Source organism: Nelumbo nucifera, chromosome 1 (assembly GCF_055504915.1).
Source record: "Nelumbo nucifera cultivar China Antique chromosome 1, China Antique-T2T, whole genome shotgun sequence".
NCBI lineage: Eukaryota > Viridiplantae > Streptophyta > Magnoliopsida > Proteales > Nelumbonaceae > Nelumbo > Nelumbo nucifera.
This window is the reverse complement of record NC_142649.1, coordinates 117,658,354-117,671,068: the sequence shown is the minus strand read 5'-3', so window position 1 is coordinate 117,671,068 and position 12,715 is coordinate 117,658,354.

Below are 12,715 nucleotides of genomic sequence, written 5' to 3'. Positions count from 1 at the left end.
TTAAAGTTTCATTTAGTTTGGACTAGATTGGGTCCAATCCAGTTCATTTGCATTTCGAATGGACTGGATTGGATTCTGTTTATATGGGGTTTGGACCAAATTTGGTCCAGATCATTTGTAAATGGACCAATGTTGGACTGGATCGGATTGGACCAAATCGAGTCCAATTGACAGCCCTGCCTTTATGAACATCAATCGGGCTGTTTTGAGTTAATCGGTTAATCCATCAAAATATTTAAGTTTAATTTAATTGGTGAAGGCAGAAAATTCTGAAACTCTTATTTGGGCTCAAAGGATACATCCGTTTAGGAATCTTGATAGTGAGAGCAAGTACAGTCATTCCATTCCCATTAATGTGTCCATTACTATTTACTAACATGCTAAGGAAAGATATTTCCTCATCTAATCATTCGTTCAGGTGAATCCTATCACCTGTTGAAAATAGAAAGGAAGAAAAAAAAAAAAAAAAGGTTTGTAAGAAGAAGAAAAAGAAGAGGGAGAGGAAGAAGACGTACAGACTAGAGGTCAGACGATTTGTCTCTCACCGCCGGGGGCTTCACCATTCACGGGGGTACCGGTATAGAGTGAAGGCGCCAATGAGCTTCTCACTGTTGGAGGTGCTAGGGTTTGAAATGAGTATAAAGAGGGGAAGAGAAAATGAAAAATTTTTGTCTTTCTATGTTCAGTGCCAAACTACGTTCCGTTACACATTCTGCGCTCGTTGGATGTGGCTGAACGTGATTGGTAGGTGCATTCATCCAATGCACCCGTCGGTGCACAGAACGAGGACTCATCTCCCCCACCCCAAATATTATATATAAAATAATGTATGTAGAAACTAAGAATGTAGAATAACATCTTGCAATAAGTATGAAACCTGGGAAATTAGTTCCTTTCTAGATCATGGGCAGCTTGCTTTTGAAGTTCTGTCATCTGTGGAAAAGAAATTAATTCCCATTATATATTCTCTAAAAGGGTAGAGAATATAGAATATGAAAGTTGTTAAGTCCACGTTAGCGGATATGAAATTCCAATAACTGAAATGATCATATTTGTCACGATCGTGGGAAAACAATTCCCCGTAAATCTGGGGTGCAAATGGATTGGATCAATCTAATTCTATTTGGTCAGGATCATTCATGTTTGGATCTTTAGATCGGATTTAGATTTTTTATCTAATCCGATATATATTATATATTTATAAATATAAATATATATAACATATATATGTTATTTATTTATTTATAAATATTTTTTACCATATTTTTATAAATTTATTATATTATTTATTTTTTTATAGAAAACATGTATATATATGATGAAAATAATTTAAAATGTTTGTATTTTTTGTTTTACTTTATTTAAATTAATATATTTTATTTTTCTTTTAATAATTTATTAATTTTTAAAGAAAACAAATCGAATCGAATCATGTCCGAAGATTCAACTTATCGATATCAGATTCGACATAAACAATATCAGATCATATTAGAATATACATTGATTCGAATCTGATCCACTCCGTTTAAACGAAGTGCCCAGGCCCAGACCCAGCACTTTCTTTTCAACCAAAAGAAAAAGAGGGCCCAGACCTAGCATTTTTACGAATCAAAGCCGAAAAACTGCTGTTTGAACTTTGAACAATGAACACAACTCTACATCAATCAATATGCCAGTGTCTAAAGGCCCTCTCAGATTCCTTCCATCTCTCTTTCTCCCAGTGTCAAAACACAATTGAATATGAATGCAAAATTTGACCCACGAATTGAAAACAATCGCCTAAAAGAACTTCTTTTGTACTTTAATGGCCCAACAGAGGGAAAAGACCGTTGTTTCACAGAGTAAATCTCATCCTTGACTCAAAGTTTACGCAAGACTTGAGGAAATAAACCCATTAATTAATTAATTTCATCAATTGTGTTCACACTTCACGCTTCCTTCTAAAATAATATAAAAATAATAATAACTTATTAGTATCCTCTATAACTGGTTATTCGACGTATTAGCACCATTAATTTTACGCGTCTTGATCTTCGTCTGTTACCACCAGCAATTTCCATTGGTTAGGTGAGAGAGAGTGACTAAACAAGCACTACACCATCTATCCAATTAAGCTATAAAATATCTACATGCCTAGAAAAGCATTTACTGTTGGAATGCTTTTTGATTTCAGCTGGTTTGGTCTGGAGTCGGAATCAGAATGGGTTATTTTGATTTCAACTGTTTGATTGGGCAGAATTGAAATCTCATTCTCATTTATGTTGGAATGGCATTCCTTCATTTGAAGGAATGGCCATTTTCTGCCCTTCCTTTGGGAATGAAATCTCATTCCTGTTGATTCCAATTTCCATTCCAATTCCTGTTTGAACCAAACAGACTATGGGAATAGGCTATTCTGATTCTGATTTTGAAGGATTTTGATTGCAATTCTTTCTACGAGCCAAATGGATCCTTAGTGTTGTGGAAATCAGGATAAAAAGTTGAATCCGATCCAGTCCAATGTGAATCCATTACAAATGGACCAGGTCCAATCCAATGAATATTTTGGACCATTTTCAACCAGTCCAATTCAATGTTTTGACCATCCAATCTGTTCAGATTTGTTTTAATTTAGATTGGTTTCAACCTAAATTCGGTCTTTTAATTTGTATTGGCTTAATCCAATACAAATTTATTATGGATGGACCACGTCCAATCCAATCTAATAAATATTTTGAACTAAATTGGTCCAATCCAATCTAATAAATATTTTGGGTCAGATTGGTCCAATCCAATGTGTCTTGTTGGTCCGTCTAATCTATCTAAATTGATTTTGGATTGGGTGGGGTCCAGACCAAAACCGGTCCTTTGACACCCTTAGATTCAAGAATTCATACACCCAAATTAATTTTGTAAGTGAGAAATCAATTTCATGATAATTCAGTATATGACAACACCCAGGTGAGAACCAATAATAAGAGGAAATTATCATGAGGAATACCAAGTCAGATATCTATGTCATGTATTTTACTTCGAAATCTAAACCCATCTTCACACTTACTTTCAAGGAGAAAGGGGCAACCTTCCATGAAAATTGGGACCTTTCTTTTACATGATTTGTTTTAATTTTAATTTTTTCTTTTTTGAATAATAGTTGCAATATGAATCAGATGTTTGAATCTTACAACACTTGACTAATAAGGATTCCGTTGACATGGCCATGTATACAAATCATTTAACTGAGGTGCATTGTGTTCAAAGCTCAAGCTTAAGCATGGGAAGCATACAAGGAGGAGATTTATTATCAATGTTTTAGGGGGCATTCTACAATGTGAATTTCTTCTTGTCATCGGTCTCCAAAATAAGTCAAAACTATATGGTTTGAAAATAGATTGTTTCTTAAAATAAAAATACAAAACATTTTATTGGTTTTATTGGTTATGTATTTTTTTTCAAAACTGAAACTAAAAATATTTTCTTGAATCTGGTTTTAAAAGCATGTTTTTATCTTATTATTTAGCATCATATTCCATAAATCATATAATTTCTTTACTAGAAAAATTGTTTTTGTTTTAAAAACCCTTATTTTGTTGGTTCCAAAAACATGCATGTATTGTTTTTTTAAACAAAACCAACTTTTTTTTTCTTTTGAAAACGAAAACAGAGTTAAAGAACATGTTTTTGTTTTTTGGTTGATGCAGCGATTCCAAAAACAAATCAAAACAAAAACACTCATTTTGTAGAATGCCTCCTTAGTTTCTTGATCATTTTAGATGGTCCCTTTTCTCTTGATTAAACCATAAATAAATTTGGAATTTGAAAACAACTATTCCTCCTAGGGTGCAAATGGATCGGATCATGATCCGAGATCCGATCCTATTTGGTCGAATTCGGATCACCCCTGTTCGAATTTCCGTATCTTCGGATCAGATTCAGATCACACCCCCTATCCGATTTGAGAAGATCTGATCCGATATATGTTATATATTTATAAATATAAATATATAACACACACACACACATATATATATATATTTTATTTATTTATTTATAAATATATTATTTACATTACTTTTTTATAAATGTTATATTGTTTATTTTTTTATAAAAACATGTATATAAGATGAAAATAATTAAAAAAATACTTGTATTTTTTGTTTTTCTTTATTTAAATTGATATATCTTATTTTTCTTTTAATAATTTATTAATTTTTAAAAAAAAAACAAGTCGGGTCGGATTAGATCCGAAGATCTAACTTAGTGATAGAATTCAAATTCAAATCGAGGCCTATCAGATCCGACATGAACAGTGTCAAATCGAATTTGGATAACCCTAATTTGAATTCGATCCAATCCATTTGCATCCCTACCTACTGGAGTTGGAGTGCGAGATCAGCCACTCAACTCGGAGGAGTACCTAGATGAAATGGGCCAAGGTTTAAACCCAAGCTGGATTTATGTATTATGCTACTTGATTTCACATTGAACTTCCATAGACAAGAAATTCAATATGCCGATGTGGCAAATTCATTCCCCAACACAAATTCGACCATCTAATAAAATGATTACTTTTATTATCCTTGTCATTAATAAAAAGTGTAAGAAAGATAAAAAGAGCTAAATTATGGGTATGGGTAGATTTGAGCCAAGCCAAGCTGAATATGTGGTTATTCAAGTTCGGCTCAACAGAAAAACTCCAGGCTCAAGCTCGAATTCAACTCGATTAAAAAAAACTTGTATACTTGAGCTTGGCTTGGCTCGAGTTTGATAGTGAGACAAACTTTATATAAAATTAAAAAATTATATATGAGCCTAGTCTCATTAGGTTCAAACTCGATTTGAAGTTCAATTTAAATTGAGCTAAATCAAATTTTTGACAAGCCAAACTCAAATAACTCATGAAAAACTTGGTTCATGTCCATTCCTAATTGTGGCATTAGACGTTAATGGCATGTAAAATGTCACATCATCCAAACATGTCATATGTGACTGGCCAACTCACAACATCTATGTGTTTTTATTTTTTTTTTATTTTTTTACTTTTTCAGAAAGACGTCTAGACAATCCATTCCTTAATAAATCTCAATTACCCCACAAGAGGACAAGGAAATCAGGTAAAGTAGATTAGGTTAGAGGAAATTAGGGGGAATTCTTTTTTGAGATTTTGAGAGGGGGGAAAGAATCTTATGTTCTTTAGTCATATTCATGTGAGGACTAGGGAAGTTTATTTTCTTGGGTACCCGTCTCCTAGGTGGGTAAATAACTTTCCCACTTAGGGGGAAAATTGATAGCACTTGAATTGGACAAAAATTCCCCTTTTAATAATGGATTTTTATGGGTAAAATGGCCATTGCCTTATTTACTTGGGAAATAAAAGAACATGGGTAAATGCACTTACCCGGGTAAGTGTTTCCCAGGAAAAGCTTACCTAGATAATTGCATTTACCCGAATAAATAACTTACCAAAAAGCGAATGGGGCCTTAGAAGTAAGAACAAACTTGCTACTCTATGTGCATCATAGTCTATTATCAAGCCCATCAAAAGTTTTTCAAAAGTAGCAGAGAGGAAGTGATCCTATCACTCACTCACTCTCGCTAGATCCAAGAGCAGCGGCTAGAGATTGGAGATCTACAACTTGATTAGCTATTTAATGGGGTTTCTCTGGCAACAGCCGTTGCAAACTTGATTTGCAACTTGAAGACCTACAACTTGATCTCTAACTCGTAAGCCGAAGTCAAAAGCGACACCCATTGCGAATATAAATGCATGGTCGGAGACAGCATCTCTACTTACTAGAGAAGGGCTGGAGATGGGGAGACGGAGAGACGGAGGCAAAGGAGTGGAGGCAAAGAGGGTGAAGCAGAGGGTTATGTTCGGTTTTCTGATTTTCAAACCCTAAGGCCTCTAAACAAGAAATCAAGAAGTGGGGTAACCTATGCTTACCCATGACCCACCCTAACCTCACCTAACCCTTTTTCACTTGACCCTAATGGGTTATTTGACCCATCTTGACCTACTACTCAAATGGGTGGGTATGGGTGGGTTGGATGAGTTAGATGGGTTAGGGTTAAATTGCCAGCCCAAGCCTTGACACAATGTATTTGGTTTGAAGAAAAATGTAGGAAAAGGAAGGAAATGGTAGAAAAACCTTTACAAACTTTATATAAGTTTCCCTATTTTTCCCTCCATTCCTTTTTCTTTCTTTTCTTACCTTTGCCTTCAAACCAAACATAGCCAAAGGGACCAAATTCCTTTTCCTTAAAACCAAACATAGTCAAACGGGATTGAATTCGAGTTCGGACAACCGGTTTCTTTAGGGTAAAATACAAAATGCCTCCCTTGAAGTTTCTGACAATCATAAAAACCTCCCCTATAGTTTAACTTTAGCAAAAACCTCCCTTCTATTTCAAAAAAAAAATCGACAAAAACCTCCATTTCATCAATGACCAAGACAGAAAATGTTAAACCTATGATAATTTTTTTCAAAATACCTATTTTACCCCTATATGAGTTATTGTATACCTATTTTTACTAAAATACCCTTTTCCCTCTCTTATTGTCTTGGTTCCTCTCTTATTACACTAGTTTCATCCATGTGGGACTCAAGGTGCTTGGGTAGAAAACTCTGGTTCAAGCCACCTAAGAGAATGAGAATTAGAGCACAATCTACCTCTCCAACCTTTACTTTTGATGCAATTGTAAACCTATTGCAATTACTTTCATGATGAATCGACAAGCTATGTAATATCAATATCCTGCCGCATGTAAAACAGAACGCCTATGGCTGAATGGCTCTCTTCTACTTCCATTGACGAAAGCAGAGAGAGAGAGAAGGCAAAAAAAACAATGGAGCTCCCATCCTATCTTTTGTTAGACAGTTTATGTATGCCCTTAGCTTCAATCTGATTTGATGTACTTGTTATTTAGTGGAAATAAATAAAGTGCATGTTTTGATTCATGTTGTTTGGTTTAATTCTGTGTAAAACCCTAAAACTGGACATTTATAGATATTCATGTTAGTTTTAAATGTTCACAGCCATTGGATAAGTCTGGGGAGATTTATCCTGTCAAGGCTGATGCTGGTGTGCCACCAAGTGTTGGGATGGCCTGTCTCAACCATCAGGGTAAGACCCGAGGCACATGCAGTATGGGATTACTTGAATCCTTGAACCGGACCAGATTTCTAGTCTTGCCCTGGACCTTGGAGATAGATGGGCAAAACTGGAAAGTTACACCTGACCCCTAGACTCGATTATGACACTTCACTAGGTGCTGGATCAGGCCGCCTTTGATATGCCAATCAGTGAGATCCTTAGCGGGGATCAAAACCTGGGTATGTTGGGGCAGTTTGAGAATTCATCTGAGTGGGTGGTCATAGTGACAGAATCAGCCACTTTGTCGGACAAAGGGTAATGATCGGGAATGCACTCTCTCTGATGGAAACCAAACTGTCGGCAGTTGATTTCAATCGTTGGAATTTTGTTTTGCAAAATTAATATACTTATATTATATGTACAGTTTCAAAAATGTTTGCAAATGGTTTTAATTCCCGGGATCCATGTGAGAGGGAGGTGCGGCACTGTTCCTTGCAGCCGAGGGAGAGGTCCTCTCTTGTCGGGCAGTGCTTGATCATTAAGGGCTGAGAGGTTAAGTGTAAGACCATTTAGGATAATACCTGATGGGCTAATCTTGCACCTGCCCACAATCCCTGGGTTTTTATAAGATGGCTTGGCCCAGGGACCACTTAATGTAAGTGTTGGGCCCATAGGGTCCATAAGATGGACTCAAGGGGTTCATTGAGCTTTTCAGTGAATTCGGATGGGCCTTGTTTTAAAGGCTGGGCCGAACCCATGTGGCTGGTGTGTAGATCAATGCTTGGGTCCCACGCCATACAAAGAAGCCCAACTGGGCAGCAGATTGGAAACTAATTAAACACTGAATACTTAATGGGCCAAAAGCCCATTTCGAACTGGGCTGATATGATCACCCAAAAGATGGGGCGAATCTGAGATTAATGTTAGTGAAAAGGATGGGGCTTTTAACCTTATCCACTCTGGGAGACCAAATTCAAATCAGATTTGAATCTGGTAACCTCCTGATAAGATCAGGAGTAAACTAACTTTATCTGCAGATAGGATTAAGATGATCCTCTATCCAGATACTGATTTGGATTGGGATAACTCCTGATTAGGAGGTTTCTTAATCAAGAAGAAAAGAGGAGAAACCCTAAGAAAAATCATCAGATTTCGAACCATCCTTTGGATACACAAGGGATACCTTCTGCGATTTTGAGATAAGATCTCATACTCTCCAGAAAAGAGAAAAAGCAGTTCAGCTTTTTTTTGTTTTGGTTCTCTCCTCCTGCCGCCGCCATCTGCCATTGCAAGATTGGATCTTTGCAAGAAAAGAAAGTCAAGAAATCTGTTCTTGACATCAGTCTTGCAAGAAAGACTAAAAAGGTTACAGTGTTTAGTTCTTCCAGAGGATTCTTGTCAAGGATCCTGTGTGTAGGACGCACCCTGCTGGTTCTGTTCCATCCACAGCTGTGTCATCTTCAGCAGGAACGGATCTTGGAGCGTTCTTTGGGCGTAAACACCAACTTTGGGAGATAGTGCTTCTCCGGATCAGGTATATTCCTCCCATTTACCTTTTGGTACAGATCTGGTTTGATTATGGTTCAAGTAGGATCCTTGAATAATATATTCTAAATTTAGGGAATATGATTCCTAGTTGGGAGAAGGTAGGAAATTTTTGAAATTCGCCCACCCATTCCGCAACCTTTATGGCGTCCATTGGATGGATCCTACCATTCTTTCATCTTTGTGATGTTGGAGCGGATCTTCTTGTTTTCAAAGAGAAAAACTCATACAGAGAAGCAAAAAAATTGAAAACATAAAAAGGCAATGGAGGGAAGGAGAGAGCTCACCGTAGTCGGAGATGAACGCCAGAATGAAGGCGGGAAGCTCAGACCCGTCGTTGCTCAGAGAGATTGGGGCACGTTTCCGTCAAGAGCCCTCACAATTTTCGTTTCTTTTCTCTCCGTAGTGATTATTTGTCTGTTGCAAATTGTGACGAGATGCTTCTTCAAACCCTACAACCGTTCGATTAAAACTTTTTAGTTGGAAAGATTGATCAAAGAAGATGAAGTACAACCGCTGGATGAAACTAGTGTAACACTATCAGGAGAACACATCTGGATGAAGTGCTTGGGTAGCAGATGTGCTTGAAACTAGCGTAACATGGACAGGAGAACCATTGTAACAACCGCGTAACAACCAGTGTACTTCATCCATTCGGTGGCCCTTACGGTTGTTACACTGGATGAAACTAGTGTAACAACCGCCCTTATGGTTGTACTTCATCTTCTATTTTCAAGCCACATGAAATTGGTGTAGCATGAACAAGAGAACACATTGGTAGCAGATGTGTAACACGGACCATAGCAGATGTGTAGCAAACTCTGGTTCAAGCCACATAAGAGAATATACTGCTTCCTCTCTTATTATAATTCCGGTGTAGAATATTCTAAACACTACAGCCACTGCAAACTAAACGAAAGGGAAGTGGAATATTCCGGTGAAGAAAATGAACTCCAGTGAAGAAATCGACCAACAAGATGAAGTACGGTCGTCCTCCGGTGAAGAATCGTTGCCAAAAGATGTATGGAATATTTCGGAAAGTGGAATATTCTGAGTACTGTGGCTGCTTGCAACTGTTAGGGTTAGGGTTTGAGTGTTTTCTCAATAGTACTGGGAGTGTAATGAGTTGCTCGAGTAAGGGCAAAAATGGTATTTTATAAATAACTCAGATGATGTCTAAGGATAAAAATGTAATTCTATACGTTTTCTGTCTTGGTCATTAACGAAAGGGAGGTTTTTGTTGATTTTTTTTAAATATAAGAGAAGTTTTTGCTAAGGTTAAACTATAGGGGAGGTTTTATGATTGTCAAAAACTTTAAGGGAGGTTTTTGTATTTTACCCTTTTTTTTATGATTTCCACTTGTTTCTGATAACAAATCCACATAAGGTTTTTTTATGGAAAATCGGTAATGCTCTATCAATTTTTTTTCTTCTCTAATATAATTTTTATGTGAGAGGTATGGGATTAAACATCATTAGAAGATAATTGGAAGAAAGTTATAGCGTGGGTTGAATTGATAACTGCTAAGAACATCATAGATATTGCCTCTTTCAAATTTAAAATTAAAGTCAAGTTACTATTTCAGCATCATTATTAATTAAGTATTACTACTGACGGATAAACAAGGTCAGAGTGAGATTGGTTTCAGTCAATGCAAGTCCATTCTCATACTGTTTGAGCCTCTTGCAATCTTACATTGAAAATATCTCCTCATGAAATAAAGCACGGAAGTACGGAGATAATCCCAATGCAAGGCTGTAAAGACTGTTCGAAGGGGCTTTGCACTTAGAAGCTGAACTCCAGTGAAGCACAATGTTTTGCGACCCAAGATCTTGTCACGTGTGAATTTTAGATAAATGGTCAACTTTATTTTATATTATAAGAGCTGTTCAACTTGACTCTGAACCTCCTGCCCACAAGAACTCTATCCACATCTACCCACATCACACCACCTCCATGAATGGGGAACATCTCCTGTGTATAATATTATATAATAGAATAAGATGCTCCCCATGTGTGGCTGCGATGTTATGTGGTTAGATGTGGACAGAGTTCTTGTGGGCAGGAGATCCAGACTCATTCAACTATTTATCTTCCCCTAAGGCTCCAAATCATATCAGATGGTTGGAAATGGAAGTCTTCCCAACATGCTTTTGTTTTTTTCCCATTTTGGAGGTGGGACCCATCCATTTGTGTTTTCTTGGTTCTAAATTCCAATAGCAAATGGCTGCATAGGGTGAGGCATGCACGATACCTTGAGCTTGTAACCCAGCCACCTTTCAATGTTTTCTTCCCACCACCCAACTTCACCCCACTCCGTTCCCACACTCCTAAAACTCAAGCTTCACACCCCTCCAAAGTTCTAGACCACCCTCTGCTTGAAGATTCCCTGCAGCTAACTTGAATCCCCATTTTTTCTCTTCTGACCACTTTTTTTATTACTTGGGCCCCCACAAGAAAACACCTGCTATTGTCTTTTGCATGCGAGATTACCAGATGTCATCGAAGGAAAACAAGGGTAAGCAGATCATCGTAGTAGATAGCAATGACATAGCATAACTTTTTGCACATGCAATTACTATAACAGCAGACCAAGAATATACCTATTTTGACCCAGTAAAAGATGCAATAAATGTCACGAATCTCACTCTAAAGGGACACATCTTCCCCAGACAACAAGTAAGTGCAGAGAACCTAGTTACCCGTGTGAAAAACCTATGGGGAATCACACATGCCTTAATAGAAAACTTTATTGAGAGAGGCACCATTGAATTCGTCTTTAAAGAAGAAAACGACAAGAGCACCGCTTTAAATGGAGGTCCGTGGTTTCATAGACAAAGTTGGATTTTACTTGAAGATTGGAAAGACTCTGTTACAGGTGTGGTTGAACAGATATGGACACAACAAGTTTGGCTTCAAAAGGCATGGTGGAAGAAGTCCGCATCAGTTTCTTTACAGCTTACGTAGGCAAGGTAACACCAAATCAAGAGAAAACATGCATTGGCCACCTCATCCGAGGTCTATATGTTCGAAAAAAATAGAGATCGATCTTCATAAGCCACTGTATACGAGCCAATTCATCTTCTATCAAGGTAAGCCAATATGGCTCCGTTATTGCTATGAGCAATTGCCCAAAACTTGTGCAAACTACAGATTAATAGGTCATGCATGGACCACCTGCATGAGACTGAATCAACAGATCACAGATTACAAGAGCTTTCTGGAAGACTGATCCATCGATAATCTGAGTGAATGGCTTCGAGTGGAGTACCAACCAGAAAAACCATTATTAATCCTAGTTTTCTCTTAAGAAACAAAGAAGCAAGAACCTTGTCATATTAGGCATGGTGATCATGGCTCTGATGAAGATTCAGAAGACGGCGTTGGAGGACATAAACGGAGATGCATTGATCAATTCAGCAACGGCTTTAGATTTTTATCCAGCGGGTCCACGAATGAGTCAACTCCCACCGATAACAAGTTAACTCACCAAGAAAGCGCCCCAATGCAGATGACACATGGTCTTCATGCAAAACCACCAATTAATGCTCCCTGCGACAACCCCATGCAAAATACAAATGGAGCGCATGCATCCATACCAAAAGTTATGCAAGCCAGCCACATAAATAACATGCATGCCTCCCATGGCCACCATATGGAACTCACGTCGCCCATGCAATCATTTCCACCACCCAACTCAAGTATTCGGTCACAGGAAGAGAAGAACAAACTCAAGAAAACATCCAACACAACAGTTGGACATCGTTTCGAATCAAACGACTACGAACTCACAGCACCAATGGACTGACTTAGAGTCTCCAATAATGGAAGCAAATCATGGGTGTTGTACATCACAAAAAAAGGATGGATAGGTGCTATTGATCTTCACACACGAAAGAAAAATCAAGGGGGCGCCCATTTTCAACCTTGTCGGATGCCACCACCAATAATATCCTGATGGTCGAAAATGGAGCACTGGTGAACTACCCCCCTAGCCTAGGACCACAGTATGAATTGCCAACTCAACCACAACCGTCTGCAATGCACCACGATCACACCCACTAGCAATCAGACTAGATGCAAACTGGGATGCCA